Source organism: Oncorhynchus tshawytscha, linkage group LG15 (assembly GCF_018296145.1).
Source record: "Oncorhynchus tshawytscha isolate Ot180627B linkage group LG15, Otsh_v2.0, whole genome shotgun sequence".
NCBI lineage: Eukaryota > Metazoa > Chordata > Actinopteri > Salmoniformes > Salmonidae > Oncorhynchus > Oncorhynchus tshawytscha.
The window spans coordinates 27,274,655-27,283,716 of NC_056443.1; positions in this window are offsets into that span (position 1 = coordinate 27,274,655).

Sequence of the window (9,062 nt, forward strand, 5' to 3'; positions counted from 1 at the left end):
TGGTCACCACCACCTCCATTTTCATCTCACATGGTGTTACATGAATTTCACTGGTCACCACCACCTCCATTTTCATCTCACATGGTGTTACATGAATTTCACTGGTCACCACCACCTCCATTTTCATCTCACATGGTGTTACATGAATTTCACTGGTCACCACCACTTCCATTTTCATCTCACATGGTGTTACATGAATGTCACTGGTCACCACCACCTCCATTTTCATCTCACATGGTTTTAGATACATTTTTCAAAATGTAAAATTTCAATAGCTCATTGGTCATGTGACCTAATGTCCACTGACATTAGTTTCAAATTAGTTTCAAATTTGCAGTAGCTCCTTGGTCATGTCAATTACACACCTCAGAAGCGTGCAGTGGATATACACCCATATTGCATAACCTCTTGTCATGTATCTTCTATATTGTTCTACATTAATATTAGTTTGACAATTAAGGGGTTCAGTCCAGTGTTCTGTTTACCCTTTTCTTTAATATTTATCTATAATAATTGGTAGTTCTAAGTACTTATTTCCCCTGTTTTTTGTTTTTTCCCCACGGTATTTAACAGTGGTACACAATAGGAGAGAGACACATAATATCTCCTTTCGTCGTTAATATCAACCATAAAGGAAAAGGGCAAAGTACGAGAGTCGTGCTATTAATTGTCCAAAGCAGGGATGGAGAGTGAGCTAGTGAGGTAGGCTGGTCAATACATATACTGAACATGTAACCACAGTAATGGTGGCCAGTAAATCAATTAATAAAAATGTAATATTGACAAATTAAACAGAAATTGTAGACCTTTAATCTTTTCCAACATGTCAACAGACACTTAACTTCAAATAAGTATGAAACATTTCACAGTGTTAACTTTCTCTTTATCCCTGGTTGATGTACATGTCAGAGCCTCTTCAGTGTGGATGGGGTATAGCATACATTAACCCTGGTTGATGTACATGTCAGAGCCTCTTCAGTGTGGATGGGGTATAGCATACATTAACCCTGGTTGATATACATGTCAGAGCCTCTTCAGTGTGGATGGGGTATAGCATACATTAACCCTGGTTGATGTACATGTCAGAGCCTCTTCAGTGTGGATGGGGTATAGCAGACATTAACCCTGGTTGATGTACATGTCAGAGCCTCTTCAGTGTGGATGGGGTATAGCAGACATTAACCCTGGTTGATGTACATGTCAGAGCCTCTTCAGTGTGGATGGGGTAGAGCAGACATTAACCCTGGTTGATGTACATTTCAGAGCCTCTTCAGTGTGGATGGGGTATAGCAGACATTAACCCTGGTTGATGTACATGTCAGAGCCTCTTCAGTGTGGATGGGGTATAGCATACATTAACCCTGGTTGATGTACATGTCAGAGCCTCTTCAGTATGGATGGGGTATAGCATACATTAACCCTGGTTGATGTACATGTCAGAGCCTCTTCAGTGTGGATGGGGTATAGCATACATTAACCCTGGTTGATGTACATGTCAGAGCCTCTTCAGTGTGGATGGGGTATAGCATACATTAACCCTGGTTGATGTACATGTCAGAGCCTCTTCAGTGTGGATGGGGTATAGCATACATTAACCCTGGTTGATGTACATGTAAGAGCCTCTTCAGTGTGGATGGGGTATAGCAGACATTAACCCTGGTTGATGTACATGTCAGAGCCTCTTCAGTGTGGATGGGGTATAGCATACATTAACCCTGGTTGATGTACATGTCAGAGCCTCTTCAGTGTGGATGGGGTATAGCAGACATTAACCCTGGTTGATGTACATGTCAGAGCCTCTTCAGTGTGGATGGGGTATAGCATACATTAACCCTGGTTGATGTACATGTCAGAGCCTCTTCAGTGTGGATGGGGTATAGCATACATTAACCCTGGTTGATGTACATGTCAGAGCCTCTACAGTGTGGATGGGGTATAGCATACATTAACCCTGGTTGATGTACATGTCAGAGCCTCTTCAGTGTGGATGGGGTATAGCACACATTAACCCTGGTTGATGTACATGTCAGAGCCTCTTCAGTGTGGATGGGGTATAGCATACATTAACCCTGGTTGATGTACATGTCAGAGCCTCTTCAGTGTGGATGGGGTATAGCATACATTAACCCTGGTTGATGTACATGTCAGAGCCTCTTCAGTGTGGATGGGGTATAGCATACATTAACCCTGGTTGATGTACATGTAAGAGCCTCTTCAGTGTGGATGGGGTATAGCAGACATTAACCCTGGTTGATGTACATGTCAGAGCCTCTTCAGTGTGGATGGGGTATAGCATACATTAACCCTGGTTGATGTACATGTCAGAGCCTCTTCAGTGTGGATGGGGTATAGCAGACATTAACCCTGGTTGATGTACATGTCAGAGCCTCTTCAGTGTGGATGGGGTATAGCATACATTAACCCTGGTTGATGTACATGTCAGAGCCTCTTCAGTGTGGATGGGGTATAGCATACATTAACCCTGGTTGATGTACATGTCAGAGCCTCTACAGTGTGGATGGGGTATAGCATACATTAACCCTGGTTGATGTACATGTCAGAGCCTCTTCAGTGTGGATGGGGTATAGCACACATTAACCCTGGTTGATGTACATGTCAGAGCCTCTTCAGTGTGGATGGGGTATAGCATACATTAACCCTGGTTGATGTACATGTCAGAGCCTCTTCAGTGTGGATAGGGTATAGCATACATTAACCCTGGTTGATGTACATGTCAGAGCCTCTTCAGTGTGGATGGGGTATAGCATACATTAACCCTGGTTGATGTACATGTCAGAGCCTCTTCAGTGTGGATGGGGTATAGCATACATTAACCCTGGTTGATGCACATGTCAGAGCCTCTTCAGTGTGGATGGGGTATAGCATACATTAACCCTGGTTGATGTACATGTCAGAGCCTCTTCAGTGTGGATGGGGTATAGCAGACATTAACCCTGGTTGATGTACATGTCAGAGCCTCTTCAGTATGGATGGGGTATAGCAGACATTAACCCTGGTTGATGTACATGTCAGAGCCTCTTCAGTGTGGATGGGGTATAGCATACATTAACCCTGGTTGATGTACATGTCAGAGCCTCTTCAGTGTGGATGGGGTATAGCATACATTAACCCTGGTTGATGTACATGTCAGAGCCTCTTCAGTGTGGATGGGGTATAGCAGACATTAACCCTGGTTGATGTACATGTCAGAGCCTCTTCAGTGTGGATGGGGTATAGCATACATTATCCCTGGTTGATGTACATGTCAGAGCCTCTTCAGTGTGGATGGGGTATAGCAGACATTAACCCTGGTTGATGTACATGTCAGAGCCTCTTCAGTGTGGATAGGGTATAGCAGACATTAACCCTGGTTGATGTACATGTCAGAGCCTCTTCAGTGTGGATGGGGTATAGCATACATTAACCCTGGTTGATGTACATGTCAGAGCCTCTTCAGTGTGGATAGGGTATAGCAGAATTAACCCTGGTTGATGTACATGTCAGAGCCTCTTCAGTGTGGATATAGCAGACATTAACCCTGGTTGATGTACATGTCAGAGCCTCTTCAGTGTGGATAGGGTATAGCATACATTAACCCTGGTTGATGTACATGTCAGAGCCTCTTCAGTGTGGATAGGGTATAGCAGACATTAACCCTGGTTGATGTACATGTCAGAGCCTCTTCAGTGTGGATGGGGTATAGCATACATTAACCCTGGTTGATGTACATGTCAGAGCCTCTTCAGTGTGGATAGGGTATAGCAGACATTAACCCTGGTTGATGTACATGTCAGAGCCTCTTCAGTGTGGATAGGGTATAGCAGACATTAACCCTGGTTGATGTACATGTCAGAGCCTCTTCAGTGTGGATGGGGTATAGCATACATTATCAACAACAAAGACTGCACTTCCAGTTTGTGTTCTTTACTCTGTTGAACTCTTTTGTCTTCCTTCCTAGGCACAGCACATGGAACCACCGTTGGTATGCAAAACATTCAATCAAAACAAAACGTAACACGTTATAAATAATATCAAATATCAATGCAGTATGACGAATGACGAATTAGCCATCCATTGTGTTATATCATAAATTGTCTTACATGCCGTCACTGTTCTCAAAAGATTATAAACATGATAAATAAAGTTACTAACCCAGTCAGTCTTTGGGCCACATCCAGGTTCTTTATCAGTGGCACACATGAAGCTGTTGTTGGCTTTGCTGAACTCTGAAATCATAGGCATGAACTGAACATATGGCTGTCCCACACAACCACATAAAAATAAAGAATTTACATTTACTTTGAATGAAATGTCATTACATACCAGACATTTTTAGTATATCCTCAGCCATTTCTTCTCGCAGTTGCTCCATGTGTTTTTGAAGGTTCCACATCAATTTGGGAGGGGATGTTGGGGAAGTTCTGTGCAACTTCCTTGGCCATCTACACCAAAAAATAAAATAGAGTTTTTGACCTAATTGTCACTTAATAGCTAACCATTGTTGTGTCTTTGGCTATGCCGGATTAAGTGATATGTCATGGTATTCTATCAAATAATTTCTCTGTAATTAATATTACCTTATTAAACTAATCATGTAAATGTAAATAACTTGAAAGTCGGGGCACCACGAAATAATGTTTATAGAGCTGTTATCTTCTGAATAAACTCTTAAAGACCTGGTAGTCTTTTACATCAGTAGCAATCAATTATTAATCGTCACCTTATTCAGTCTCATCTGAAAGTTGTAAATTCTTGGTTATCTTCACAAACCCTGGCTAACATGTTGAATCAGCAATACAAAATTTGGTTTAATTATTTATTTACTAAATAATCACACAGAATTACATATACAGAGAATGTATCATACATTGATTACAAATTATGTCATAAAGAAAAACGTCCCTGGCGGACGGAACAGATATGACGGCTGGTTACACAAAGAAAGGGTTTTGGGTTTTGAATGAAAGAGCGGGAAGACTGAGTAACAAAGGGAGAAGCTATGCTATCGTAAATAGAGAATCTTATGCATTCTAAATAACTACCCATTTGGAGAGAAAAAAAATGCAAGGAATATTTACTCTGAGCTGCGGCTTCAATAGGTTGGTCGTAGATGGAAGGCCGTGTTGCTCAACAGAGATCTTCCTTGTCCTCTGAAGAATGTCTCTGGTGGTAAACTGGATACATTATAGTATCGTTGTTGTGTGTTAGACTGGATACGTTGTCCGTCCTTTCCTAGCCCACGTTTACAGTTGCTGCGGCTAACTCAATCGGCTATAAGGTATCACTTCTTTAGTGAATAAGAGTTCAAAGTTCATACCAAGTTGCCATACTTTAAGCTCATGCTATATTCTGGCTGGTATAGTCGAAATTCATCCTTTCGGCGTGTTGATCGTCATCTTCACATTGAAATTCGATTCTAAATTCTTTAGGTTCTTGTCATTCAACCAGAGCTCACACTGAGGTTGGCTTAGTTCTGTAGGTGATCTTGCCCTTTTAACGCAGGGACCGCAAGTCCTCACGTCCTTGGAACAGAATATTGCATTTCCGTCAACGGGTTTATATAGTGGTGAAGAGAAGGGCATGTTTCATAGTTTACAACTGATGTCTGTTCACTTGGGCGGGGCCTATGAGTGAGCAGAGTTTACTCTATGACAAACCAATTCTCTCATTTTAGAAGCTAAAATTACATTTAAACTGCACAACAATTCCATGTGAATCTGATAACTAGAATGTGTAGACTTTCCAAGATACAATTTATGTCATACCATCATTAGTAGTAATGTCTCAGACAACAACTGATCTGACATCATATTCATTAAGTACCAATGCATGTTTTCAACTGGTTGGATTACCGAAATATGGTTCCATTTCCCACCTTTTGATGTTACCAGACTCTATGTTAACAAAGGCTTTCCAAGAGTCAACTCTATAAAGTAGAGAGAGAAGGGGGAAAGGTATTTATGGGGGTCATAAACCTCTCCCAACAGGCCAATGTCAAGACACCATTCATTATAGAAAATATAACTATCAAACCTGCATTACAAAGACCCCGCAGCTGAAGGTGTCCTGCTGCATGGTGTGAGTTATTTACCCTCCTTTCTACTTTATGTCCACCCAGTCATCTTTTCCATGGAAGGATCTTCTCATTTTGAAGTATTCTCTTTATGTAAACATAATGGAATTCTGATTAGTTATAGGCAAATGAATACACAAGCCAAATTTGTATGCTGTTTTCCTTATATTCCTTATAATCTAGTAGTAATTTATTACCTCTTTATTAGTAGAGGTAAGGCACTGAACCATTTACAGGACAATAATAAAAGTAGAATTTTGGATTCAACCATAACACAGAGTGAATAAATGTATAGTTTGTAGACTTTAAGAAAAAAATACTAATTGAAAGTTTCATCAGTACATGCTTAAAGAAAGTCAAATCACAAAAATCACAGGTGACGGTGCCCACCAACTCTATGACAATAGAGAATGAATTGTAAGCCCCAAAGTGTGTTTGTCAAAATAATATCTGAAAATGTCAGTTGAACATAAATACTTCTATTTGCAATAGCAATTTATCATCTATGCAGTTGAGGAATATTCCATGTACCAACAGTACATGTAGGACGGACATAAGACATTCCCATATACAGTATTTTTTTATCTCACCTTTATTCAACCAGGTGAGCCAGTTGAGAACATGTTCTCATTTACAACTGCGACTTGGCCAAGATAAAGCAAAGCCGTGTGACACAAACAACAACACAGAGTTACACATGGAATAAACAAACGTACAGTCAATAACACAATAGAAAAGTCTATATACAGTGTGTGCAAATGAAGTAAGATTAAGGAGGTAAGGCAATACATAGGCCGTAGTGGCAAAATAATTACAATTTCGCAAATAAACACTGGAGTGAGATGTGCAGAAGATGAATGTGCAAGTAGAGATACTGTGGTGCAAAGGAGCAATATATATATATATAAATAAAATAAATAAATAACAATATGTGGATGAGGTAGTTGGATGGGCTATTTACAGATGGGCTACGTACAGGTGCTCTGCTCTGATTGCTGATGCTTAAAGATAGTGAAGGAGATATGAGTCTCCAGCTTCAGTGATTTCTGCAATTCGTTCCAGTCACTGGCAGCAGAGAACTGGAAGGAAAGGCGGCCAAAGTAGGAATTGGCTTTGGGGGTGACCAGTGAAATTCATGTAACACCATGTGAAATGAAAACGGACAAACTAAAGGGTGTGCAATGTGTAGGCCCACTGAGTGGACATTCTGAACCTAGTTTGAAGTCATTAGGTGACATGACCAAGGAGCTATTGAAATTTTACATTTTGGAAAATTCATGTAAAACCATGTGAGATGAAAATGGACAAACTAAAGGGTGTGCAATATGTAGGCCCACTCAGTGGACATTCTGAACCTTGTTTGAAGTCACTAGGTCACACGACCAAGGAGCTATTGAAACTTTACATTTTGAAAAATTAATGTAAAATCTTGTGAGATGAAAATTAACAAACTAAAGGTTGTGCAATATAGAAGGGTAGTCAGTGGACATTCTGAACCTTGTTTGAAGTCAGTAGGTCACATAACCAAGGAGCTATTGAAATTTGAATGTAAAAAAGGTTGTACTTTGTTTACGCTCCCTAACTAATTCAACTAGGAATACAAAATGCTGCTCACAATTCCACATTTATTAGCTTTGGAAAGCGAATGAATGTCCAAATCGTGAAAATAAGACGTGCAATGTTGTGCGCAATTTTTCCAACATCATGACACTTATTTGGAGTCTGTGGTTCAAATGGTTTGAAAGCGCGAATATCCAACTTGAAACTGTCTTTACCTCGGTTTCATAGGAATACATTTGCGCGCAGGCCAGGAAGCCTATAAGCCTACTTCTATGCATGTGCATCCTTACTCCGACAATGAAAACGGGAAGACTAGAATAATATTGAATACATTAACAAATTCCCAGGAAATTATAGGAATTTCTACTGGTGATATGTAATGAGTCATTGATATACACTTACAATCAAACGCAAACAATTTACACAATTAAGTTGGCGGGAGAAAGCGCATTCTGGAAAGAGAAGCCCATTGTGCATCTGGGCATGGTCAATCGAGGTCTGCATTGGCCATGCAGCACTTACGGTGGGTGATACGGCCTCAGCAGAAGTCAGGGCATTCATTCGCCTCAACAGAAGTGAGGGCATTCATTCATACTTCTTGCGCTTTGCGGAGCAGGGCCGAGCTGTTGTCAAGGAAGTGAGTTTGTTTTCTACAGGATGTACCGCCCTATACAGAGCCCTCCGCATTGTTACAAAATGTAGAAGGCGCATGCCGATGTGGCACGGAGCTCGATGTGGCCTATGTCTGCCTCTGGAGGCTCCGCAATTGCATCACACCCTCCATATGGAGCCTCTGAACACATTTTCGGATCAAGCATAAATTGGTTTTTAGTCTTGGCCTCCGCAATGGATTAATCAGTGGTTCTCAATCCTGGTCCTGGGACCCAAAGGGGGCACATTTTAGTTTTTGCCCTAGCACTACACATCTGAATCAAATCATCAAAGCCTTTTGAGTTGATCATTTGAATAAGCTGTGTAGTATTAGGGCAAAAACAAAAATGTGCCCCCCTTTGGGTCCCAGGACCAGGTTTGAGAACCAGTGGATTAGTTCACTGAGATGGGCACAAATAAAAATATATTTCTTACTGATAGACTAAAACAATCTTGGTTTACCAACAGCCTAATGACTAAACAATCAACCAGTCGACTAATTAGGGTCCGCCCTACTTGAGTCAGAGAGAAAATGTGATGCACACAAATAAATCCATGTTTTGTAGACAAAAATATTCGTATTTGGTGACAATTTTGTATTTGCAGATTATGCCAGTGCATTATAAAGTTTATAAATATAGACATACATATTTATATAGGTAGATACACAGTAATATATAGGTTGATTTAAACAGTAGTGGGAAAAGTACTCAAATGTCATACTTGAGTAAAGATACCTTAATAGAAAATGACTCAAGTAAAAGATACCCAGTAAAAT